At 44.2% G+C, this 27794-nt stretch overlaps 3 pseudogenes; 1 reads left to right on the forward strand and 2 right to left on the reverse strand.

Annotated features, from left to right (window-relative positions):
• On the reverse strand, nucleotides 1–27777 carry LOC141076497 (uncharacterized; annotated as a pseudogene).
• LOC141076498 (uncharacterized) overlaps nucleotides 1–27794 on the forward strand; it is a 106055-nt pseudogene that overhangs the window by 25259 nt on the left and 53002 nt on the right.
• LOC141076501 (small nucleolar RNA U3) lies at nucleotides 20525–20619 on the reverse strand (annotated as a pseudogene).

Consider the following 27794-nt stretch of genomic DNA (forward strand, 5'->3'; position numbering starts at 1 on the left):
AACATGCAAAAAATTTATTGAAGGCATAAGAACAGAGATACACGGACAAGCCCCATCATAGCGGAGTAGCAATAGCAACGCGTTTCGAACAATAAGTTCTTTTTCCAAGCTACTTTCAAGTGAACACCATGCTGAATATATACCACCTCCCACCAATCACAGTTTAAACACACATGGTGCATAATAGCAATAAAATCAGTCATACAAAAACAGAAAAATATTAAAAACAAATCAGTATAAAATATACCAATTAAATATAAACGAATATAGATATATAGAGGATTCCAATGTAAAAAATATGCACATCAATTATGGAACATAATTTCCTTTCGTGCATTCAGTCCATTTGGAACACAGGTTTTCAGCTGGAACATCCAGAAAGCTTCTCTGGTCACTAGACGTCTTTTAAAATCCCCATCTCTTGATGGAACACATACTTTCTCAAATCCGACCGCTTGAAGTGAAGAAATATTCCTTTGATGTTGAGAAATAAAATGTTTAGAGGAAAAGGACATGTCCGATTTAGAACTGCCAAGAGAGATTATATCGGTTATATGCTCTGAAATTCTCACTTTCAGTTTTCTCGTGGTGTTTTAGGTAGAAAACATTTCTCACATTAAGAACATGAAAAAGGTTTATCCCCTGTGTGAATTTTTTGGTGACTAAGAAAGATGATTTCTTCACAAAACATTTCCCACATTCTGAACAGGAAAAAGGCTTCTCCCCTGTGTGAGTTCTTTGGTGCTTAATCAAATTTGATTTCTGGGTAAAACATTTCCCACATTCTGAACAGGAAAAAGGCTTCTCCCCTGTGTGAGTTGTTTGGTGCTTAACCAAATCTGATTTCTTTGTAAAACATTTCCCACATTCTGAACAGGAAAAAAGCTTCTCCCCTGTGTGAGTTCTATGGTGCTTAACACAATCTGATTTATTGCTAAAACATTTCCCACATTCTGTGCAGGAAAAAGGCTTCTCCCCTGTGTGAGTTCTATGGTGCTTAACCAAATCTGATTTCTGGCTAAAACATTTCCCACATTCTGAACATGAATATGGCTTCTCTCCTGTGTGAATTCTCTCATGTGCAACAAGATGTGAATTCTGAGTAAAACATTTCTGACATTCTGAACATGAATATGGCTTCATTGCTGTGTGAATTCTCTCATGTGTAACAAGATGTGAATTCTGAGTAAAACATTTCCCACATTCTGAACAGGAAAATCTATTCTCTGTTATGTCAATTTTTTCATGTTTAAGAAAAGTCTTTTCAAGAAAATTATTTCCATATTCTGAATATGAAAATGGCTCCTTTCCTTTAGAATCAATTATTTTTTTAATGCTTATATCGTGACTTTGATTTTCCTTAGTAGTTGGTAATGAACCAAAAGATGGGACCGGTTTCATAGGATCAGATGACAGATCTTTGCTATGAAGGGATGATGGTATATCTGGAGTAACAGCATTAACTTCAGTTGTATCCTGTGAGAGCTCAAGATCATCAGATTTAAAAATTGAAGATGTCAGCGTTCCCTCTGATCTCCTGGTGCAATCATCTGCTAAAAATAAAACCAATTAATAATTTTGAATAAAATATCCTCAAATTTTATACTTTTGAACATTTCTACTTAAGCTGTCCATAAAAAATACAAGCTTTTTAAGAAATATTGAAGTATTCACCAAGACAATGAGAGTTCACAGTCTAATCGAAAGCCTCATAGCATGAACCAGTGCATCATGGTGTTCAATGGTTTGTTCATTCTGCCTCCCAAACATGGAACAAAAAGCCAACAAACAATGTTATATAGGTGAAAATTATACCAATAAAACTTCTACTCATCTCACGGAAACACAAGAAACCACTAAGATCCATCATCTGTCAGAGGAAAACCAAAAGGTTTCCACAATATTTGTGGCTCAAAAGCTCTTGAAAAGCAACATGGCTTCCATAAACCAATCCAGCAACATCCGCTCTCCCAAAGTCAAATATCCACTCTCTTCTGAGCCTTGTAGTGCGCCCAAACCATATTTAGCATCCATATATGTGGCATTACTATAGTGAGAAGAACCCACTTAATTTACGGTGTGTGTTTCCTGGAGCACAATCTGGGCATTATGTGTTGGATAATAAAATGGCAAATGTGCAATTTTCATGTTGCAACATCCAGTGCGAGCTAATTTCCGTAAAGTGTCACTACTCCCATAGGATAATTCACTGAGGGTTATAATTTCCATAATGGAGTCACTTTATGGGGATTTCTACTGCTTTAGTTTCCTGTAATTTTGTTATATTAGGGCATCTGCAGATGGTGTGTCCCCTCTCCACTGGAATCTGCTCCTGCGATGTTTGATTCTATCACCAAGCAGCGCCTTATTTATTGTGCAGGCGTTGCTGGTAATAGAAGAGACGTCGAAACCAGAAGCTCTGGGTGGCGCTGGCTCTGTCCAGCCACTAAGATTAGGGTGCCTGAGACCAGTAGTTTCATCCAGCCTGGCAGTATGGGTTTGTGTGCTGTCCAGCAATCTGGTAGCAATCTGCTACCTGCTTAAGCCAATTAGAAAGCACCAAACCCTACTAAAGCTTGAAGCCTATTCCCGGAATCTGCCAGATACAGCCTTGTTCTCCTCTGGTTCAGTCCTCTGTGCTCAGCTGGTGTATTTGTTTCCTGGTATAATCCCAGCCCGCTTACTGACTACACTTACTTACACTTACACACTTACACACTGACTGCACACAACGCAAACACGCTTTCTTCAGCGCTGCTCGAGGTGTGCAGAGCGGCAGTGGAGAAAATCTCTCTTAGCAGAAGACTTCATCCACTATAAGTTCATGCTCAAAACCTATAACTCTGCCCTTCATCTGGCCAAACAATCCTACTTCACCACCCTCATCACCTCACTATCCAACAACCCAAGACGACTTTTTGAAACCTTAAACTCCCTCCTGAAACCTAAAGTACAGGCCCCCATCACCAACCTCAGCGGTGAGGATCTGGCCACTTATTTCCTAGAAAAAATCAACCACATCCATCAGGATATCTCAGCCCTATCTCCTCAGTGCCTGGATCCCCTTCCCTGCCGCACCTCAAGCTCACTAGACATCTTTGAGCCTGTTTCAGAAGAAGAAGTTTCCAAGCTCCTCGCTTCTGCTCGGCCTACAACCTGCAACAGTGACCCTATTCCTTCACAGCTCCTGCAGTCTCTCTCACCAGTGGTCACCACTCACCTGACTAAAATATTTAACCTCTCTCTTTCTTCAGGTATATTTCCCTCCTCATTTAAACATGCCATCATAACCCCTTTACTTAAAAAGCCATCCCTGGACCAGAACTGCACTGCTAACTACAGACCTGTCTCTAACCTTCCCTTCATCTCTAAACTCCTGGAACGCCTGGTCCACTCCCGTCTAATCCGCTATCTCTCGGATAACTCTCTTCTCGACCCCTTACAATCTGGTTTCCGCTCTTTACACTCTACTGAAACTGCCCTCACTAAAGTCTCTAATGATTTAATAACAGCTAAATCGAAAGGTCATTGCTCCCTGCTGATTCTCCTGGATCTCTCTGCCGCATTTGACACTGTGGATCACCAGCTCCTCCTCACTATGCTCCGCTCTATAGGCCTCAAGGACACGGCCCTCTCCTGGTTCTCCTCCTACCTCTCTGACCGCTCCTTCACTGTATCTTTTTCCGGCTCCTCTTCCTCTTCTCGTCCCCTTACTATCGGGGTCCCGCAGGGCTCAGTCCTAGGCCCCCTCCTCTTCTCTTTATACACTGCCCCTATTGGACAAACAATCAGCAGATTTGGGTTCCAGTATCATCTCTATGCTGATGACACCCAATTATACACTTCTTCCCCTGACATCACCCCTACCCTAATTCAAAATACCAAGGATTGTCTGTCTGCTGTCTCTAGCATCATGTCCTCCCTCTATCTGAAACTAAATCTCTCTAAAACTGAACTTCTTGTGTTTCTCCCCTCTACTAACCTCACTCTACCTAACATCGAAATAACCCTGGAGGGTTCAACCATAACTCCCAAGCAGCATGCCCGCTGTCTTGGGGTCATATTCGACACTGAACTTTCCTTTACTCCGTACATCCGATCACTCAGTCGCTCTTGTCACCTGCATCTTAAAAACATCTCCAGAATCCGACCTTTTCTCACCTTTGAAACTGCTAAGACTCTTACTGTCGCTCTTATTCATTCTCGCCTGGACTACTGCAACTCTCTTCTGATCGGTCTCCCTCTTACCAAACTTTCTCCTTTCCAATCCATCTTGAATGCGGCAGCCAGGGTCATATTTCTGTCCAGCCGCTTCACCGATGCCTCCATCTTGTGCCAGTCATTACACTGGCTACCTATTCGCTACAGGGTCCAGTATAAACTCATCTCTCTCACCCACAAAGCTCTCCACTGTTCTGCACCGCCTTATATCTCCTCTCTCATCTCTGTCTATCGCCCTACACGTGCCCTCCGTTCTACAAATGACCTAAGACTAACATCCCCCGTAATCCGAACCTCGCACCTCCGCCTCCAAGACTTCTCTCGTGCTGCTCCAGCTCTCTGGAATGCACTTCCCCAGGCGATCAGACTGATACCTAGCCCTGACCTATTCAAGCGCGCTTTGAAAACCCATCTCTTCAAACAAGCCTACCACATCAACTACCCAGCAAGCTAACTTTGCCCTGTTCCCTCCTTCCAAATATTATTCTGAATCTGCACCCTACTATTCATCTGTCTCCACACCCTTCATGCACATGATAACTGCACTTGATACTTGTCTATTGCACTTAAACACACGGGCTGATGACCGGATCATGCAGCTTTATATGAAAATCCCTATTATAATTGCCAGACCTGAATTAACAAGCACTTTCCACCTGCTGTGTCCCCCCATTTCCTTGTAGATTGTAAGCTTGCGAGCAGGGACCTCACTCCTAATGTCACTGTTTGAATTGTCTTAACTTGTATTGAATTTATTGTCTGTACATGTCCCCGCTTAATTGTAAAGTGCTGCGGAATATGTTGGCGCTATATAAATAAAAATTATTATTATTATTATTACACTTGTGTCTTCTGATTTTCTACTTTCTCTGCTCTCCTGGTTATGGCCAACTACCTGACTATTCTTCTTGCCATCTCACTCCACAGAATAGCAGGTAACACAATGGCCCAGATCCATGTAATGGTGTTAGATGAGCATGGCAGTCACTGGGATCTGGAAAATAGAGTAGATAGAGCCAAGCCTTCTTGTGGTGGCCATCTTTTGATCTGCCAGGTGATCACTAACAGTGCTCCCAATACATCGTGTCTGCAAACTATTCCATCAAGGTCTGTGTACGAATAGCTAAATGGCGCTCCTTCCTTTCTTACCCTACCATGTGCCCAGAAAGTAGTGTACAACCATATATAGGGGATTGTTGGATTCAAGAGACATTGGGAAATAATTTGTAAGGTCCATTTGTTTCCTATTATCCTGGTGAACACTCTCTGGGTAATTAGAGTATGAGGCTCAGTGGCTCTTGGCAATCTAAACTATCGTAAGTGCCAATATTTTCCATCAGATGAGTTTCAAGAAGAAATATTAGACATTCAGAGAGCATTTTTATAATAGTGCAGAGCTGATGTGTCTTAAATTTAGATCTCAGGCATTTGGCAGAGGTACTGGAGATATAATTTTAAAGGCTACCAGGTAGTGGCAGACTCACATAAGTGAGGCAGGCCGATCCCACAATCATCACTCTACCATACAAAATGAACCTGTACAAAAAGAACTAGAATAAAAAACATGTTACCGTTTTTTGGACTATAAGACTTTCCTGATTATAAGACGCACCCCAAATTTTGAGGAGAAAAATAGGAATTTTTTTTTTAATAACATGGTGGCGCTTCTTTTAATCCATGCGTCTTATTGCTGTGGTGAAGTGGGGTCATAGTGTCGCTGCTGGAGGAGGCAGTAGTGGGGTGCTGCTGCTGCCGCTGCCCGGGGTTGCCACCGTTGCTGCTGCCTGGGGTGTCCGCCGCTGTGGGGGGACTCTGTCAACATTTTGTGAAATGCCAGAGCCCCCGCATGTCCTGTGCGGTGGACTCTGTAAACATGGCTGCCGGGGGGCGGCGCATGCGCTGATGGCGATTTCGGTATCAAGATCTCAGGATATGAAATTTCAGCCCTGAAATTAGATCTCAGGACTCTAGGAAGCCATTAGCATCATTACCCTCCGCTTTCTCTTACAGGCCCATCATAATATTTTTCTTCAAGTGATCTTCTAACTTGCCAGCACATTCTACGTACGCTGTCATTTGGCTTTATAGTTTACAGATCTGGGCAGGTAACATCAGCATTTTAAAGTAGATGGATCCTCCAGGTTGTAAGTTCTATAGAAAAGGGCTTTCAATGCCCAAAGTCATTTGAACAGTTTTGGGTGGAGGAGAATGTTGTGGTCTAGAGGCAAAATGGTGATCATGGTAATACGGCCGGACTACACCACCGATAAAGCAGCCACAGCCGGTGACTGAGAGGAATCTGTGACTTCTCTGCATTCAGTGGTTACTACTCACCTGGGTAGTCATATGTGGGAATCTCCTCTTTACACCACTCATCATCTCTCACATATGTCTCTGTAGTATTAATATGGGTCAGATCTTCACCCTGAAACAAATATTGTAAAAGTCACCGACAGATGGAGAAGTCCCATCTATGATCAGCTCTAATCCTGCCATCTCCACCGTTCTCATTAAACAAGTTGTTGAAATATGTTTGGTACAAAAACTCATTCCTGTCTATGAGCGTTTAGTTGCTAAATTTGTAAACTATTTATAAAGCTTAAAAAAAACTCCCAGAGGCTCAAACAGGAAGAGCGTGTGACTGTATTTCCTGTTTTCCTGCTGTGTCTGTGTATGAGAGAAGCAGCCTGCTGTAGATACTGCACAGATAGAGACACACAAATGATTTATTCCTGATCTATTAAGCTTACAAGAGACAAAAAAACTGACTGGCACATCCAGACTAATGTGAATAGGTGCATACCAAGAGGAGCTACCCCCATATACAATATACAAAGAATGGTTGCACTCTATCATGCTAAGGCATGTCAATGTGGAATATATGTAATTAGAATTGCAATACAGCTTTAGAATTATAGAAAAAATATATGAGACTCTTAGCATAAAATTTGGCCAAATATCTGCCCACCAGCCATCAGATTTGAGGCCGCCTTGACGTTGGCTGGTGGGCAGATAATATTTGGCCAAATTTTATGCTAAGAGTCTCATATATTTTTTCTATAATTCTAAAGCTGTATTGCTATTCTAATTACATATATTCCACATTGACATGCCTTAACATGATAGAGTGCAACCATTCTTTGTATAATATATATGATCTATTAAGCTTATCATACAGTTAGGTCCATACATATTTGGACAGAGACAACATTTTTCTAATTTTGGTTCTAGACATTACCACAATGAATTTTAAACAAAACAATTCAGATGCAGTAGAAGTTCAGACTTTCAGCTTTCATTTGAGTGTATCCACATTAAAACTGGATGAAGGGTTTAGGAGTTTCAGCTTCCAAATGCAAGCACCACACCTCAAATCAACTCTTTATCTGCTTATTTGAGAATGACATAATGAAGGGATTGCCCACACCTGTCCATGAAATAGCCTTGGAGTCAATTGTCCAATTACTTTTGGTCCCTTTAAAAACAGGGTGGCCCATGTTAAGGAGCTGAAACTCCTAAACCCTTCATCCAATGTTAATGTGGATACCCTCAAATGAAAGCTGAAAGTCTGAACTTCAACTGCATCTGAATTGTTTTGTTTAAAATTCATTGTGGTAATGTCTAGAACCAAAATTAGAAAAATATTGTCTCTGTCCAAATATATATGGACCTAACTGTATATTGCTCTTGATTGTTCCTGAAAAAACAAGTTCTGTTGTCACATGCTTGGAGAGAATCGTGAGTAATCCGCCAACAGGTTATGGGCCCAGAGTAGCACAGCAACTATAGCCCAAAGCAAAAGCAGCACAGAGCAATAGAGAAGATGTCCACTAGCAGCAATCCTGTCAAGTTCTCAGTGCCAAGCCTCAAAAACCAGATATACCAGTCCTGGAAATTCAAGGGAAAGATGCTGTTAATAAGAGAAGATAGGTAGAAATACACTAAAGGGCATGTTACACTAAGCGATATCGCTAGCAATATCGCTATAACTTGTGACGTTATAGCGATATTGCTAGCGATATCGCTGTGTCTGATACTTACCTACGACCGGCTCCCCCGCTGGTTATCGCTGGTCGCGCGAGAACGTCCAGGACTGTTTCTCGTCGTCAGCTTCCTGCGGTGCTTCCTGTGGAGAGACCAGCGACGCGTGGAGCCGGGCGGGAGGACGCAGGATCGCCTGGTGTGACAGGTAAGTAGCGATCCCCGTCCCCAGCAATGTCGCTGGTGAGATCTGCCTGTGTGGCAGCTCACTAGCGACCACTTAGCGATGTACCAGCGATCCTGACCGCGTCATATCGCTGGTCGGGATCGCTGGTACATCGCTTAGTGTGACAGTACCTTAAGGATCAAGTGCCTCATCCATTATCAGATGATTGGCTAGAGAAGGATCAGAGAGCACAAAGCACGATCTCCCTCAGTGTAGATGATAATCAGATTGTGCATATACGCAAATGTGCAACTGCAAAAGAGATGTGGGATGAGTTACATAAAGTGCATGAAAGATTAAATCTCAGCAATAAGTTTTATCTCATGAGAAAGCTATATCAGTTTAAGCTAAGTGATGGACGTAATATGCAGGACTATATAAGAAAAACCCTATAGATTGTGGAGCGTCTCAGGAGTTTTGGAGAAGAAATTAAAGATTTTCATGCTGCTGCATTTCTATTAAGTGGTCTTCCAGAGAGTTATGACAGACTTGTGACTGCACTAGATGCACGGCCAGATGATGAGCTGACACTAGAGTATGTTAAAGGCACACTTTTGGATGAATTCAAGATAAAAACGCAGCATGTAAGCAGGATCCTTGCGGGCAGGATCCTCTCTCCTTCTGTACTTGTGTGCACCTTGTTTTGCTCATGTTTATTGTACTTGTCTATATTTACCCCTTTTCACATGTAAAGTGCCATGGAATAAATGGCGCTATAAAAATGTATAATAATAATAATAATAATAATAATAATAATTGCAGAGAGAAAGAACCATACTCTCTGTGAAAGTGGAAGAAGTATGTTGTTTGATGCGAGTCTACCTACAATGTATTGTGTAAAAGCCATCATGACAGCTTGCTATCTTTAAAACAGAGTGCCAGGTAAAGCCACAAATAAAACTCCATATGAGCTGTGGAACTGTGAGAAGCCTAACCTGAAGCACCTCAGGATATTTGGAAGCAAAACATTTGTGTATGTTTCCAAAGAAAAACGTTCCAAGTGGGAAACACACGCAAAGCAAGGAGTCCTGGTGGGCTATAGGGAAACTCAAAAGGGATACAGAATCCTACACCCAGAGACCAACACAGCAACAATCAGCAGAGATGTAGTGATTGATGAAAACTCTATCGCTCAAATTCCATGATGTTACACCAGTTGTTGAACCTAAGAAGCAAGAACAAGAATCTTAATCACCAAACCCACATGCCGTAATGGAAAACACTGAAGTGTAGATAAGCTCTGAAGCCACCAAGGAAGACACAGAAAAACCAAGTCAAGCTCCAGTCAGGAGATCAGAAAGGCCAAACAAAGGTATCCCAGCTAGATGACTTTCTTATATGGTCAGAACTCTTCCTGAACCAGAGCCACAGTCATGGCAAGAGATGCAAAAACTGCCAGTCCACAAGAAGCAGAAGTGGATAAATGCTGCTAATGATGGAGTCCCTTCACTAACTCCAGACATGGGAGCTTACTGAGCTACCACAAGGAAAAAGAGCTATCGGATGTAAGTGGGTCTTCAAAAAGAAATATGACTCAGAAGGTAGCGTTCACCGGTTTAAGGCAAGATTGGTCGCAAAAGGGTACTCGCAAAAGTATGGTGAAGATTATGATGCTACATTTTCTCCAGTTGTGAAGCAAGCCACATTCAGAACTTTAATGTCAGTAGCTGCAGTTCAACAGATGACAGTGAGACATTTTGACATCAAAACAGCCTTCCTACATGGTGACAATGATAAATCCACCTGAGGAAGGCAGCGATCCGCTGCCGAAACGCATAGAGGTCTAATAAAAGGCTGTTCACTATCTACTTATTGCAGTGTGCTCTATTGCCATAGTGCTCCTCAAACTGACCACATACCATTTTTTCCCTAAAAAATACATGGTGACATTGAAGAAGAGTTGTACATGAGCCAACCCAAGGGGTATATTAAAAAGGGTGATGAATTCCTTGCCTGAGGAGGTGGTGATGGCGATCTCAGTCGAGGGGTTCAAGAGAGGCCTGGATGTCTTCCTGGAGCGTAACAATATTGTGTCTTACAGTTATTAGGTTCTTTAGAAGGACGTAGATCTGGAGATTTATTCTGATGGAATATAGGCTGAACTGGATGGACACATGGCTTTTTTCGGCCTTGCTAACTATGTTACTTTGTTTAAGAGCACCTTGTTTGTAAAATGCAAAAGTCTTTCTATGGACTTAAGCAGTCGGCAAGAGCTTGGAACTCAAAAATGAACAAAGTCTTGATGGATGAAAGATCTAAAAGATCTCAAGCTGATCCATGTTTGTATATGAAAAATGTAGCAAAGGAGTGGATGTATGTTCTCCTATATGTAGACGATGTAATCATGTCTTATTAAGATGAAAAATAAATTGCAAAGCTAGGAGAAATTCCCAACCAGCACTTTGAGACTAAGAACCTTGGAAATATGACATATTATTTGGGAATCCAAATCCATAGATAGGAAGATGGGAGTTTTCTTCTCAACCAAAGCTCTAAAATTTCCACAATCCTAAACCAGTTTGGAATATTAGAAGCTAAAGGCTGAGAGTTACAGACAAGCAGTGGAGGAGCTTCTGTACTTAGCAACCACAACTTGTCTGGATATCACGGCCACAGTCGGAATTCTCTGTCGACGTGTAAGCAAGCCACGCCAGAGTGACTGGAATGCAATTAAGAGAATGCTTCAATATCTTAAAGAAACTCAAAGGTTAATGTTAAGATATCTGCATCAGGAGATCTCACACTCAAAGGTTATGTGGATGCAAATTGGAGATTCAAGTGATCGAAAATCAACAAGTGGTTACTTGTTCAAGTTAGGAGAAAATTCAATTTCTTAGTCCAGCAGAAAACAAGTGTCAGTTGCATTATCTTCTACAGAAGCAGAATATATGTCTGCTGCTTATGTAATTTGGTTGAAACAACTTTTGGAAGATTTCGGCAAGCCATTAGCTCAACCAACAGCTACCTTGCCAGCAGTAAGAAGATTAGTGCAAGGACTAAGCAATTTGATGTAAAACATCACCACTTACGTGACTTAGTAGAACGTGGTGTACTCCAGTTTGTTTATTGCGAGTCTGACAAGATGATAGCTGATGGCATGACAAAGCCATTATCAAGAGCCAAGTTTGTGGAATTCAGAACCGCAATGGGAAAAACAGGATAAGTAGTTGTTGAGTGGGGGTGTATGAGTGTTTAGTTGCTAGTTTTGTATGCTGTTTATAAAGTTTTAAAAAAAACTCTCAGAGGCTCACACAGGGAGAGCATGTGACTGTATTTCCTGTTGAGTCTGTGAATGAGAGAAGCAGCCTGCTGTAGATGCTGTACAGATAGAGACAAACAAATGATTTATTCCTGATCTATTAAGCTTATCATATATTTTTCCTGATTGTTCCTGAATAAGCAAGTTCTGTTGTCACACGCTTGGAGAGAATCGTGAGTAATCCGCTGCCAACACAAGTTCTGTGATGTATTAAGAGAAGTATAGAGTCTACATCACGTCAAATAATTATTCTCATCTTCTCCTTCTTGATCAGATCTCTTCTGGAACACTATGTCCAGTTCTGGGCATCAAAGTTAAAAAAAAACATTGACAAGCGAGAGCAAGTTCAGAGAAGAGCTACCAGGATGGTGAGATAAAACAAGACTGAGCACAAGACCTTCACAGCCGTCTACACATCATAGGGGAGATCTCCTGACTAGAGTTGAGCGAAACGGGTCGAAAAAATTCAAAAGTCGCCGACTTTTAACAAAGTCGGGTTTCATGAAACGAAACCCGACCCTAGGATGAGGTCGGCCACGAGGTCAGCGACTTACGCGCCAAAGTCGCGTTTCAAAAGTTTGTTTTGCGCTCTTTTTCAGCCAATCAGGATCCACGGACACTGTGGGCAACGTGATGACATAGGCACGGGTCACCACCATCTTTCAGAAGGGCATGCAAGTGATTGGCTTGCTTTGGTGGGCGTCACAGGGGGTATAAAAGGGCGTGCACGCCAACCGCCATCTTACTTCTGCCGATCTTAGCATAGGGAGAGGTTGCTGCTGATTCTGTAGGGAGAGCGTTAGGCAGGGAAGAAGACAGAAAAACTGCTTCTGCTGCTAGCGATTTGGCCTGAACAACACACCAGTCACTGTGTGTGCAGTGCAAGGGGAGGCTATATAGTGGTGTATCAGTGGTGTTGGTTGTTGGGCTGCCTTCTAAGGCTTCCTGACAGGCTGGCATTGCTGTTTACCCACTGCTCCGCAAACTGCTTTTTTAAAAGCAATCCAATCTCCCTTATCCTCTAGTCACTTTGGTCACAGCTGTGCCATCGAGCCTGTCACATAGCGCTCAGATATTCATTGGGCCTCAAACTGCTTTTTTAAAAGCAATCCCAATTTTTTTTTTTTGTCCTGCTGAGAAGAAAAAAAAACTGCTTCTGCTGCTGATAGCAATTTGGCCTGCACAACACACCAGTCACTGTGTGTGCAGTGCAAGGGGAGGCTATATTGTGGTGTATCAGTGGTGTTGGTTGTTGGGCTGCCTTTTAAGGCTTCCTGACAGGCTGGCATTGCTGTTTACCCACTGCTCCGCAAACTGCTTTTTTAAAAGCAATCCAATCTCCCTTATCCTCTAGTCACTTTGGTCACAGCTGTGCCATCGAGCCTGTCACATAGCGCTCAGATATTCATTGGGCCTCACACAATCCAAAAGTGTCCAGTGTCCAAAAGTGTGTGCAGAGATTCAAAATCTCCCTTATCCTCTAGTCACTTAGGTCACAGCTGTGCCATCGAGCCTGTCACATAGCGCTCAGATATTCATTGGGCCTCACACAATCCAAAAGTGTCCAGTGTCCAAAAGTGTGTGCAGAGATTCAAAATCTCACTTATCCTCTAGTCACTTAGGTCACAGCTGTGCCATCGAGCCTGTCTCATAGTGCTCAGATATTCATTGGGCCTCACACAATCCAAAAGTGTCCAGTGTCCAAATGTGTGTGCAGAGATTCAAAATCTCCCTTATCCTCTAGTCACTTAGGTCACAGCTGTGCCATCGAGCCTGTCACATAGCGTTCAGATATTCATTGGGCCTCACACAATCCAAAAGTGTCCAGTGTCCAAAAGTGTGTGCAGAGATTCAAAATCTCACTTATCCTCTAGTCACTTAGGTCACAGCTGTGCCATCGAGCCTGTCACATGGCGCTCAGATATTCATTGGGCCTCACACAATCCAAAAGTGTCCAGTGTCCAAAAGTGTGTGCAGAGATTCAAAATCTCACTTATCCTCTAGTTACTTAGGTCACAGCTGTGCCATCGAGCCTGTCACATAGCGCTCAGATATCAGTGGGCCTCACACAATCCAAAAGTGTCCAGTGTCCAAAAGTGTGTGCAGAGATTCAAAATCTCACTTATCCTCTAGTCACTTAGGTCACAGCTGTGCCATCGAGCCTGTCACATAGTGCTCAGATATCAGTGGGCCTCACACAATCCAAAAGTGTCCAGTGTCCAAAAGTGTGTGCAGAGATTCAAAATCTCACTTATCCTCTAGTCACTTAGGTCACAGCTGTGCCATCGAGCCTGTCACATAGCGCTCAGATATCAGTGGGCCTCACACAATCTAAAAGTGTCCAGTGTCCAAAAGTGTGTGCAGAGATTCAAAATCTCACTTATCCTCTAGTCACTTAGGTCACAGCTGTGCCATCGAGCCTGTCACATAGCGCTCAGATATCAGTGGGCCTCACACAATCCAAAAGTGTCCAGTGTCCAAAAGTGTGTGCAGAGATTCAAAATCTCACTTATCCTCTAGTCACTTAGGTCACAGCTGTGCCATCGAGCCTGTCACATAGCGCTCAGATATCAGTGGGCCTCACACAATCCAAAAGTGTCCAGTGTTCCAAAAGTGTGTGCAGAGATTCAAAATCTCACTTAACCTCTAGTCACTTAGGTCACAGCTGTGCCATCGAGCCTGTCACATAGCGCTCAGATATCAGTGGGCCTCACACAATCCAAAAGTGTCCAGTGTCCAAAAGTGTGTGCAGAGATTCAAAATCTCACTTATCCTCTAGTCACTTAGGTCACAGCTGTGCCATCGAGCCTGTCACATAGCGCTCAGATATTCATTGGGCCTCACACAATCCAAAAGTGTCCAGTGTCCAAAAGTGTGTGCAGAGATTCAAAATCTCACTTATCCTCTAGTCACTTAGGTCACAGCTGTGCCATCGAGCCTGTCTCATAGTGCTCAGATATTCATTGGGCCTCACACAATCCAAAAGTGTCCAGTGTCCAAAAGTGTGTGCAGAGATTCAAAATCTCCCTTATCCTCTAGTCACTTAGGTCACAGCTGTGCCATCGAGCCTGTCACATAGCGCTCAGATATTCATTGGGCCTCACACAATCCAAAAGTGTCCAGTGTCCAAAAGTGTGTGCAGAAATTCAAAATCTCCCCTGTCCTATAGACACCTTGTACCTTGTTTTACATACTATATAGTTTGTTGGATTTTGTCTACATTTCTACCAAAAATGAGGAAGGCTGGTGGAAGAGGCCGTGGAATTGGGCGGGGGTTGGCAGCTGGTAATGATGGTGTTGGTGGTGGATCTGATGGTAGTGGCAAGAGCAAAATAGGACCGAATGCAGGAGGTGTTGAGCCTGCGTCATCGTCTGGCTACATAAGGCCTCGAACGCTTAGTTTTCTAGGAGTTGGCAAACCGCTTTTAAAGCCAGAGCATCAGGAAAAGGTTTTGTCTTACATTGCTGACTCAGCCTCCAGCTCTATCGCCTCCTCTTCTTCAGTTGTAAAAAGTAAAAGCACTGAGTCGTCATTGGAGGCTCATGTTCATGAACCACACCTTTCCTTGTGTCCTTCACCCCAACCAAGATTGAAGGATGACGCAGGCCATACTACTGATTACTCCATGGAGCTGTTTTCACATACCATGCCTGGATTATCAAGTGAAATGGTGAATTACCCAGGCCAAGATGAATCTGACATGGAGTGCACTGATGCACAGCCGCTGATGGATGATTCTGCTGGTACATTCACTCAGAGCACTACATTGTCCTCGCAGTGTACAGAGCCAGATTCTGACCCTGATGAGACTCAGGTGCCCCTTCCCGCACACTATACCACCATACACGGTGACACAGAGGAAGGTGCACATGACATAGAAGAGGAGGTGATGGATGACCCAGTTGTTGACCCAGATTGGCATCCATTGGGGGAAGAGGGTGCTGCTTCCAATAGCTCAGATGAGGAGCATCCACAGCAGACATCGACATCGCAACAGCTGTTATCTGGCAGGCCCGGAGCACTCCAAAGACAGGTTCCAAACATCAAAAGAGTTGCTGGACAGCTTGTCCAGAGGGTCAAAAGATCACAGCGTGCTAGGCCGCAAAATGTCTGCCAAAGTAGGAAGAGTGCAGTGTGGCACTTTTTTGAACAAAATCCTCATGATCAGGCCAAGGTTATCTGTAAGAAGTGCGCAAAGACCTTTAGCCGAGGGAAAAATCTGAAAAATTTGAATACCAGTTGCATGCTTAGACATTTAACCAGCATGCACTTGCAAGCGTGGACACAACACCAAACCTCAAGTGCCACATGTGCAACTGATCATAACGAAGGTAGTCAGCAACGCTACATTGTTTCCCCCACTGTAAGCCCACCGGTTAGCACAGCAGCAAATGTTGAGGTGTCGTTGCAAGGCCACAGCAGTCAGGGAATCCCACTGTTATATCAACGAAAGACTGATTCTAGGCCATCAGAAAGAACACCAACTCCATCACCATCATCAACCCTCTCTCAGTCCGCCCTGTCCACCGCTACTTCCACCATATGCAGCTCTCAAGTCCAGCTCACCCTCCCAGACACTATGAGTAGGTCAAGAAAGTACTCAGTCTCTCATCCGCGTACACTGGGTTTGAATGCCCACATTGCCAAACTAATCTCGTTTGAGTTGATGCCGTTTCGGTTGGTGGAAAGCACAGCTTTCCGCGAACTCATGGCCTATGCAGTACCCCGCTATGACCTACGCAGTCGCCACTTCTTCTCTCGCAAAGCCATCCCAGCCCTCCACCATCATGTGAAAGACCGCATTGTCCATGCACTCAAGCAGTCAGTGAGCGGAAAGGTGAAACTCACTACTGATGCATGGTCCAGTCGGCATGGCCAGGGCCGTTACGTGTCCATCACTGCGCACTGGGTTAATGTGGTGGATGCAGGGTCCACAGGGGACAGCGGTGGTGAGACAGTGCTGCCTAGCCCACGGTATAGGAAACAGTTGGCTGTAGGCGTTCCACCCTCCTCCTCCACCTCCTCCAGAAGCGAAAGCTCGTCCACAGAGCGCAGTCGTACGAGCACTCCATCTGCAGCTGCCACTGTTGCACACGATGTGTCCCCCCATCGAGCAGCTAGTGGAAAGCGTCAGCAGGCTGTGTTGCAGATGATGTGTTTGGGCAACAGACACACCGCCGAGGTGCTGGCCGAGTACTTGAAGCGACAAACTGAGTCATGGCTGGGCAGTGTACATCTTGAGGCAGGCAAGGTAGTTAGTGATAACGGCCGTAATTTTGTGGCAGCCATAGCCCTTTCAAAACTCAGCCACATACCTTGCTTGGCTCACACCTTGAACCTGGTGGTGCAGTGCTTCCTCAAAAATTATCCGGAGTTAACAGCCCTGCTCCAGAAGGTGCGAAGACTGTGCGCGCACATCCGCCGGTTGCCTGTACACTCCGTTCGTATGCAGAAGCTGCAGCGATTGCTCCACCTTCCCAACCACCGCCTCATTATCGACATTGCAACAAGGTGGAACTCCACCCTGCACATGGTGGAACGGCTGTGCGAGCAGAGGCAGGCCATAATGCATTTGTGGGAGGATACACGGCCAGGCACTTTGAGAGCAGACATGGAGTTGACAGGTGTGCAGTGGTCGAAGCTGAAAGACCTCTGTAAAGTCCTTCAGTGTTTTGAGGAATGCACACGGCTGGTAAGCGCAGACGACGCCATCCTAAGCATGAGCATCCCACTTATGCGTTTGCTCATGCAAACTTTGACGCACCTTAAGGAGCAGGCGTCTGCAGCCAATGTTGATGAGGAGGAAGAGGAGGAGGGAATCCTTGATGACATTCAGCCATTGTCTGCTCAGGGACCTCTCCTGGACGAGGTGGAGGAAGAAGAGGAGGAGGGCTCGCTTGCCCTGCTGCTAGTGTGCTATCCGAAAGAGTCTTCAGTGCTGCTGGATCAATCCTGACAGAAAAAAGGACCCGTCTGTCGACCCAAAATGTTGATGATCTAACCTTCATTAAAATGAACCATGCATGGGTTTCAAAGGATTTTGTCCCACTTTCCCCTGCTGACCCATAGTTTGCCAGAAAAATGGCTCGCTTTTGTCTTCCTCTTCCTCGGACTTCTCCAATTCCTCCATTTGCAGCTGCTGAATGTCTAACATCAACATATGCCATTTTTTCCACCTCCCTAACTGGGCTGCCTCCCCCCACAGGGCCGGAGTCACCACCTGGCGCACGCACCCGTGCGAGTGCCGTTGCCCTGGACAGGTGGGTGGGCACACTCTTGGGCGATGGCACTGGCACAGGGTCCCTCATAGTACAATCAAGTGTTTCTGATGGTGGGGGTGCACACCCGCCGTCAGACACACCAGCATACTATGAGGGGCCCTGTGCCAGTACCGCCGCCCACGAGTGGGCCCCCCCTGCTGGCTCAGGGCCCCAGCACTTGCAATACTTACCTCTCCCTGCTCAACCGCTGTGTAGTCTAGGCTGTTAAATCCTTCACTGGGACTGCCACTACAAATTTGGTGAACTGATAGATGATGGTTAAGACATAGCTATGCCCTGTCCTGCTGGGCTCTATCTTCAGATGATCAATGGCTTCCATTTGTTGTGGACGTCGACTCACAATGAGATGCAGTGCCGGTTTTTCATCAGCTTTCACAGTTTTCCTACTCACAGACGTGTGACATTCCTGCCCACATTTTTAAATGTGCCCTCTCATGCCAATCCAATAGAATCGCCTACAGCCTGTGGCTTGTGTCTTTTGCACTCCAAAGTCACCTGACAGATCATGATAGGCAGTGAGGACCATGTCTACATCTCTTCTTGTGATCAAAATTTGATGGCGATGAGTAACGGTGATGGGATCAATGGTACTGCGATACAGCAACACTTTCTTCACAAAGAACTGTTTTCGCTGTCTCCACACACAAAGTAATTGAGGGTCAGCATCACCTCTGAGAATTCTCCTGGGAGTTTTTCCCGTGATTAGTAATTCCTAAATTTCTGCAATCACTCGACTTTATGTCTGTACTTTTATCCATCTTGTTTCCTCTTGCGGAGAGTCTGGACTGTCTTACTGAGACAGAAATATATATGAAGATTTAAAAATACCCCAACAGTGTATACTGGTGTACGCTTCAAAAACATTTCCTTTTTTCTACTTTTTAGATTGTTGTCTAATCCATACTGAGGCTGTGAGTGTCTTTGTCGTACTCCGGAAATAAACACGGAGATTTTAAATGTTTAAACTCTGCTATATATACCTGTTATCCGGAGATACTGTACCCTTTCTCAACTTTCTGCAATCTTGTCGAATCCATACTGTGCCTGAGACCGTCTGAGTCTGCCTCCTGATTACAGATGAGTGGTGTTTGAGTGGAACTGTTGGCCAAGTTCAAATTCTAGCTGTTTTGGGCGGTGTTAGATCCGTTCATCGAACTACAACACTTTGATTAAAATTCGGCTGTTCGAGTTTCCATTCGAGAACGTTTCGTTAAACAAAAGCGTATCTTTTTTTCATATTAATAATGGTTTTCAATGATAATAGACAGTTTTAGGGCATAGTAGCGGTGTCTGGTAGTCAGCGGTGTACTACACCTGTGAAGGAGCTACACTGTGTGTGTTTCTAATAATTTTTTAATATTGTCCTGAAAATCCCTTTGGGCCTAGTAACTGTGTCTGCTACTCAGAAGAGGAGCCCACCCGTGAACCGAGCTATGCCGCCTGTTTATGAAAGAACCAGTTTTTGACTGCATTTACACCACTTAATACTTAGGGCCTAGTAACTGTGTATGCTACTCAGCAGAGTTGGCCACCCGTGAACCAAGCTATGCCGCCTGTTTATGTAAGAACTGTGTGCTACTCAGCAGAGGAGCCCAGCTGTTAAGCAAGCTACAGCACCTGTGGTTTGGGCACTTAATTTTTTCACATTCTTTCTGGAATGCCGTTTAGGCCTAATTCCGGAATTACGGTTGACCTGCACTTACTGGGAAATGCTTGTTCGTGGGGAAGAATTGTAATCCCAGATCCACATCACTAACGGGGTTCAGCGTGTTATCCGCACCTGTAAGCGATACACGCTGGTCCTTTCATTGTAGCACGCGTGCAGCCCCGGACATGTAAGGGCTTGACAGACCTGTTATTGGCCGATCTCGCGTGCCAGAGCCTTGCGTGTCCCTCTAGTAAGCTGGACGCGGACCGCGGGGGGCATGCCTGAGTCTCGTTCGTTAACGGAATTAAGCTTGCAATCTGTGCAGCTTTTTTGTGGATGGCATGGTTGAAGTTGCCCATGTTGAGTCCAATTAAGCCGCAGGCTCCACTCCTGGTGGTGCCCTTCTGGACATTCCTTTAAGGCTCAGCTTTGCAACCATATTGCCCCCGGAAACCAAACACTATTCCTGACAGTGACATTCTGGTCAAAGAGCGCGATGACATCACGTCTGTACGCCCTCTGCCTAAACAGTGCAAGTGCAGAAAGATGGATGAAGGGGACGACGAGGAGTCCAGAGTACAGGGATTCCCTAGCGAGGAGACTTATTTAATTGTTTTAAAGGTTGATATACAAAAAAATCAATCCTTAAAAGATACTTTATTAACCAATCATTAAAAAGTTTTCAAAACTTCAAAAAACAGGCAAACAAAAATAGGCTTATTGCTGATTTTCAAAATCCAGCCACAAACACTAGAGAGTCGTTCCAATGTCAGGTAGAGGGTCACAAACCTATTTGTCCCTATAGGGCCCTATATCTCTCTCCTACCTGACAGCGGAGGTTGGCACCCTCTTGATACGCAAATGGCGCCCCCACTCCTCGGCGGCTCTCCCTAATCACCCTGTTGACTCCTATCTAAATGACATCAGCTTGGAGTACAACAGATGGCCGGGGACAAAACTCAAGTCATACACTATAGAAATGATCCCTGAAAGTATAGTCATAGTTTGTGGCTGGATTTTGAAAATCAGCAATAAGCCTATTTTTGTTTGCCTGTTTTTTGAAGTTTTGAAAACTTTTTAATGATTGGTTAATAAAGTATCTTTTAAGGATTGATTTTTTTGTATATGAGCCGTTGAATAATTAATCCAGAATTATATTTATTAAGAATTTTTGTTTTAACCCCTTCACGACCAATGACGCCACATAGGCGTCATAAAACCTGGTTCAAATCTGACCAGTGACGCCTATGTGGCGTCATGACTTCAAAGCCCCCCTGCGGGTCGGGTGACCGGGGTCACTGAAAGGTCACCCGACCCGCAGATACAGGGGGCTTTGTAATTCACCACAGGGGGCGTGGCTTCGCCCCCACGTGGCTACGATCGCTCTGATTGGCTGTTAAAAGTGAAACAGCCAATGAAAATTGATGAAATATTACAATCCAGCCATGTCCGACGCTGCTGTAGCATCGGACATGGCTGGAGACACCGATTCCACCCCCCCCACCGGCGATGGCCCCCCCGCAACTGAATGACAGCGGCGATCTGCCGCCGCTGTCATCATCTGCCCCCCTCCCATTCCCTCTGCTCCCCGACAGCCTCCGATCCCCCCCTCACCCCCCCGGTACCTCCTGAGTCCCCCCGTCCCTCCCGGTGTCCCTCGGGTCCAGATGATGGGCGCCGCCATCTTTGAAAATGGCGGGCGCATGCGCAGTGCGCCCGCCCGAATCTGCCGGCTGCAGATTCCATTCTTTCATTTTGATCACTCTCACAGTGATCAAAATGAAAGAAAAAGTAAATAAACCCCCCGATTATCACCCCCATAGGTAGGCAGAACTAATAAAATAAAGAAAATATTTTTATTTTTATTTTTCCATTAGGGTTAGGGTTAGGGTTGAAAAGAGGGTTAGGGTTAGGGTTAGGGTTGAAAAGAGGGTTAGGGTTAAAAAGAGGGTTAGGGTTAGGGTTGAAAAGAGGGTTAGGGTTGAAAAGAGGGTTAGAGTTGGAAAGAGGTTAGGGTTAGGATTGGAAAGAGGGTTAGGGTTGGAAAGAGGGTTAGGGTTGGAAAGGGTTAGGGTTGGAAAGAGGGTTAGGGTTGGAATTAGGGTTAGGGTTGGAATTAGGGTTAGGGTTGGAATTAGGGTTAGGCTTGTGGTTAAGGTTATGGTTAGGGTTGGGACTAGGGTTCGGGGTCTGTTGGGGTTAGGGTTATGGTTAGGGTTGGAATTAGGGTTAGGGATGTGTTGGGGTTAGGGCTGTGGTTAGGGGTGTGTTGGGGTTAGGGCTGGAGTTAGAATTGAGGGGTTTCCACTGTTTAGGCACATCAGGGGGTCACCAAACGCGACATGGTGCAACCATTGATTCCAGCCAATTTTGCGTTCAAAAAGTTAAACGGTGCTTCCTCCCTTCCAAGCCCCGACGTGTGCCCAAACAGTGGTTTACCCCAACATATGGGGTATCAGCGTACTCAGGAAAAATTGCACAACAACTTTGGGGGTCTAATTTCTCCTGGTACCCTTGGGAAAATAAAAAATTGGGGGCTAAAAAAATATTTTTGTGGAAAATTTTTTTTTTTTAATTTTCACGTCTCTGCGTTATAAACTTCTGTGAAGCACTTGGGGGTCCAAAGTGCTCACCAGGCATCTAGATAAGTTACTTGGGAGGTCTAGTTTCCAAAATGTGGTCACTTGTGGGGGGTTTCTATTGTTTAGGCACATCAGGGGCTCTGCAAACGTAATGACGACCGTAGACCATTCCATCAAAGTCTGCATTTCAAAACGCCACTACTTCCATTCCAAGCCCTTACGTGTGCCCAAACAATAGTTCCCCCCATATATGGGGCACCAGCGTACTCAGGACAAACTGTACAACAACTTTTGGGGTCCAATTTATCCTGCTACCCTTGTGAAAAAAAAAATTGCGGGCTAAAAATCATTTTTTTTGAGGAAAAAAAAATATTTTTTATTTTCACGTCTCTGCGTTATAAACTTCTGTGAAGCACTTGGGGGTTCAAGGTGCTCACCACACATCTAGATAAGTTCCTTAGGGGGTCTAGTTTCCAAAATGGGGTCACTTGTGGGGGGGTTCCACAGTTTAGGTACATCAGGGGTTCTGCAAATGTAACATGATGCCCGCAGACCATTCCATCAAAGTCAGCATTTCATAATGTCACTACTTCCCTTCCGAGCCCCGACGTGTACCCAAACAGTGGTCATCCCCCACATATGGGGTATCAGCGTACTCAGGACAAACTGGACAACAACTTTTGGGGTCCAATTTATCCTGCTACCCTTGTGAAAAAAAAAATTGCTAGCTAAAAATCATTTTTTTTGAGGAAAAAAAAATATTTTTTATTTTCACGGCTCTGCGTTATAAACTTCTGTGAAGCACTTGGGGGTTCAAGGTGCTCACCACACATCTAGATAAGTTCCTTGGGGGGGTCTAGTTTCCAAAATGGGGTCACTTGTGGGGGGGTTCCACAGTTTAGGTACATCAGGGGTTCTGCAAATGTAACATGATGCCCGCAGACCATTCCATCAAAGTCAGCATTTCATAATGTCACTACTTCCCTTCCGAGCCCCGACGTGTACCCAAACAGTGGTCCCCACCCACATATGAGGTATCAGCGTACTCAGGACAAACTGGACAACAACTTTTGGGGCCAATTTATCCTGCTACCCCTGTGAAAAAAAAATTGCTGGCTAAAAATCTTTTTTTTTTTGTGGAAAAAAAAATATTTTTTATTTTCACTGCTCTGTGTTATAAACTTTTGTGAAGCACTTGGGGGTTCAAAGTGCTCCCTACACATCTAGATAAGTTCCTTAGGGGGTATAGTCTCCAAAATGGGGTCACTTGTGGGGGGTTCCACAGTTTAGGTACATCAGGGGCTCTGCAAATGTAACATGACACCCGCAGACCATTCCATCAAAGTCAGCATTTCAAAATGTCACTACTTCCCTTCCGAGCCCCAATGTGTACCCAAACAGTGGTCCCCACCCACATATGGGGTAGCAGTGTACTCAGGACAAACTGGACAACAAATTTTGGGGTCTAATTTATCCTGGTACCCTTGTGAAAATAAAAAATTGCGCACTAAAAAATAATTTTTCACGGCTCTGCGTCATAAACTTTTGTGAAGCACTTGAGGGTTCAAGGTGCTCACTACACATCTAGATAAGTTCCTTAGGGGGTCTAGTTTCCAAAATGGGGTCATTTGAGGGGGAGCTCCAATGTTTAGGCACACAGGGGCTCTCCAAACACAACATGGTGTCCGCTAACGATTGGAAGTAATTTGTATTTCAAAAAGTCAAATGGCGCTCCTTCCCTTCTGAGCCCTGCCGTGTGCCCAAACAGTGGTTCCCCCCCACATATGGGGTACCAGCCTACTCAGGACAAACTGGACAACAACTTTTTTGGTCCAATTTCTCCTGTTAGCCTTGTGAAAATTAAAAATAGTGTGCTAAAAATCATTTTTGAGGAAAAAAAAATATTTTTTATTTTCACTGCTCTGTGTTATAAACTTTTGTGAAGCACTTGGGGGTTCAAAGTGCTCCCTACACGTCTAGATAAGTTCCTTAGGGGGTCTAGTTTCCAAAATGGGGTCACTTGTGGGGGAGCTCCAATGTTTAGGTGCACAGGGGCTCTCCAAATGCGACATGGTGTCCGATAACGATTGGAGCTAATTTTCCATTCAAAAAGTCAAATGGTGCTCCTTGCCTTCCGGGCCATGCCGTGCACCCAAACAGTGGTTTATGACCACATATGAGGTATCGGTGTACTCAGGAGAAATTGCTCAACAAATTTTAGGATCCATTTTATCCTGTTGCCCATGTGAAAATGAAAAAACTGAGGCTAAAAGAAAATTTTTGTGAAAAAAAAGTATTTTTTTTTTTTACAGATCAATTTGTGAAGTACCTGGGGGTTCAAAGTGATCACTATGCATCTAGATAAGTTCCTTGGGGGGTCTAGTTTTCAAAATGGGGTCACTTGTGGAGGAGCTCCAATGTTTATGCACACAGGGGCTCTCCAAACACGACATGGCAACCGCTAAATATTCCAGCATATTTTCCATTCAAAAAGTCAAATGGCGCTCCTTCCCTTCTGAGCCGTGCCGTGCGCCCAAACAGTGGTTTATGACCACATATGGGGTATCGTTGTACTCAGGAGAAATTGCCCAACAAATTTTAGGATCCATTTTATCCTGTTTCCCATGTGAAAATGAAAAAATTGATGCTAAAAGAAAATTTTTGTTGGAAAAATTAAAATGTCCATTTTTTCTTTCCACATTGCTTTAGTTCCTGTGAAACACCTGAAGGGTTAATAATCTTCTTGAATGTAGTTTTGAGTAGCTTGAGGGGTGCAGTTTTTAGAATGGTGTCACTTTTGGGTATTTTCTGCCATATAGACCCCTCAAAGTGACTTCAAATGTGAGGTGGTCCCTAAAAAAAATGGTTTTGTAAATTTTATTGTAAAAATGAGAAATCGCTGGTCAACTTTTAACCCTTATAACTTCCTAACAAAAAAATATTTTGTTTCCAAAATTGTGCTGATGTAAAGTAGACATATGGGAAATGTTATTTATTAACTATTTTGTGTCACATAACTCTCTGGTTTAACAGAATAAAAATTAAAAATTTGAAAATTGCAAAATTTTCTAAATTTTCACCAAATTTCTGATTTTTTGACAAATAAACGCAAAAATTATCAACCTAAATTTACCACTAACATGAAGCTCAATATGTCACGAAAAAACAATCTCAGAATCGCTAGGATGCGTTGAAGCGTTCCTGAGTTATTACCTCATAAAGGGACACTGGTCAGAATTGCAAAAAATGGCCAGGTCATTAAGGTCAAAATAGGCTTGGTCATGAAGGGGTTAAAGGTTGGGAGCAATTTTTGGAGAGCACGATACTCTGGAGAATGATATCTGGGGCCCACCATACACTGGAGCATTCCAAAGGTGGACATCAGTCACTGGAGCAGCATTTACAGGGCCCATTATACACTGAAGCATTAGAAATGGGGCCCCTTATATATGGAGCATTATTTGGGCCCATAAGACACTGGATCTTCATCCATGGTGAACAACATATACTGTAGCATTATGTGGAGCTCATCATATACTGTATCTAACATTATATGGGACCAATGGTTCTGTATGGAGAAATATATGGGCCTCATTACTCTGTATGAGGGACTATGCGGTGGCCATAATACTGTATGGAGGAATATACTGTCCGTTTTTGGAGCTATTGGAGAATTTAAAATGGATATCAGTCATGTGATGTAAGAAGTGAAGTATTTTTCATTGTACTATACCGCTATTTCTCTGCCGTGTCAAAGGATCATGAATTGTGTCATGTGTTAAAGGAGCCCAGTGACACTCTTTGGCCCTGGGCCCATGAAAATCTGGAGCCAGCCCTACACCCCCACAACTTTAGCCAAATAACCCCCAGTTTTCAATGCCTAACTATTATTATAAAGTAAATTAAGGTTGACAAGCTTAAGAAATAAGAATTGATGTTTTTGGCATTAAAATGGGCACTGTAGGTGTGTTTCCTGTCCTCCACTCCCTGCCGACTTTTCTTCCCCATTGACTTACATTGGGTTTCGTGTTTCAGTCGGCCTTCGATTTTTCACAATAATCGGCCGATTTCGTTCGACCCGACTTTTGCGAAAGTCGGGTTTCGTGAAACCCGACTCGACCCGAAAAAAGGCAAAGTCGCTCATCTCTACTTCTTACCCATGGTCTTACGAGACATTATACCTTAGTTAATAATAAAGATTTTAATAAGTTACAAATTATTCCTATTGATCATATCCCTACTCATATTCCAAATAGGATTCTGAAATTAAACAGGAAACAGGTGTATTGGATCTATAAATTAAGAAGCCTCAAACCACAGGGTCTTCATGAGATCACAGAGGTTTTTATTTAATTTATTAATAGAGGTTGTTATATGTATTTATTTATATTTTTTTGATATTTATGGAGGTCCTTTAATATTTATTTTCCTATGGGAGTTTATACGGAATTTCACCATGAAATACCTGATGATTATTTAATTGTTATAAAAGATCTTATTCATGTTTTATAAGGGAAGTATTTTTAATGTGTTTTTAATATAATTATTTCCATCATACTCCTTTATGTCTAGTAGGCCCTTTAAATTTAGAGACTTTTTAAGTATAAGCGCTCCACAGTAATAGGATTAAACCGATGGTGCTGCGGTTAGAAAATGGGATGAGTGGGGGCGTGGCCTAGACTGTCATGGAGTAGGACGTGCAGTCTAAGATCTCCCGGCACATCCACCCTAAATCAACTGAAATCATAGCCCATCCAGGCTAAATCCTCTCAGAAATCTTCTCAGAGTCACTCAGGAGTGACACCCCAGGCCTTTGGAGCCCTATTTGCCAGTTCCTACGGACTTTTGAGGTCTGGTACGTGCGAGGCCTAACACTTACTGCGGGGCCTGTTGAGGCCTACTGGCCATACCCGGACTGTATTACTTGGGCTCAGATCCCACCTGAAGAATTGGGGTAGAATCCCCCTCAGCAATCATCCGAACCATCTTCGGCACGTAAAGAAGCTTATATCAGGCTTATTATAGCCCCCTCTAGGGATAGAGGATCCCGGACCTCAGGCTCCCTCCCTCAGCCCTGATTCGACCCCCCATCTGGGCCATGGCTCTCATAGGAGCTCCTAAAGAAGATTACCGCCTATTTCTGAGGTAACCGGAGACAAAGACGCTCATATAATAGTTCACAGAAAGATTTATTTCTTCAATTGACTATTAATTTTTGCTGACGGGCACTCAGGTGCTTTTATAGAAGAAAGAGAAAAAAAAAAAACCCACTGCGCAGGCGCGACATTCCCTGGCCGCGGCTGACACCGCCGAGCGGCTTGAGGCAATAGCGCGCGCCTGAAATTCAGACTTCGGCCGCCCGCGGCTGCATCTTCATTACGGTACGCCTTTCCTTCCCTCCTGCTTCCGCTACCTAACCTCCCGCGGTCAGAACAATTGTCCGGGACTTGCCTGGAAAATCCTGAGGAGCGAATCTGTGGCAGCGGTTTAGAGCCATATTTTCAAGCGCCTCGCGCAGGAGCACCTCCCCCCGGCTGATAAACCCGACTGCCGTAGCTACAGCGGCACGGGAAGGCATTGCCACTCACCGTACCC

This window comes from Dendrobates tinctorius, unplaced genomic scaffold, assembly GCF_039654945.1.
Source record: "Dendrobates tinctorius isolate UK_male_01 unplaced genomic scaffold, ASM3965494v1 ptg000418l, whole genome shotgun sequence".
Lineage (NCBI taxonomy): Eukaryota > Metazoa > Chordata > Amphibia > Anura > Dendrobatidae > Dendrobates > Dendrobates tinctorius.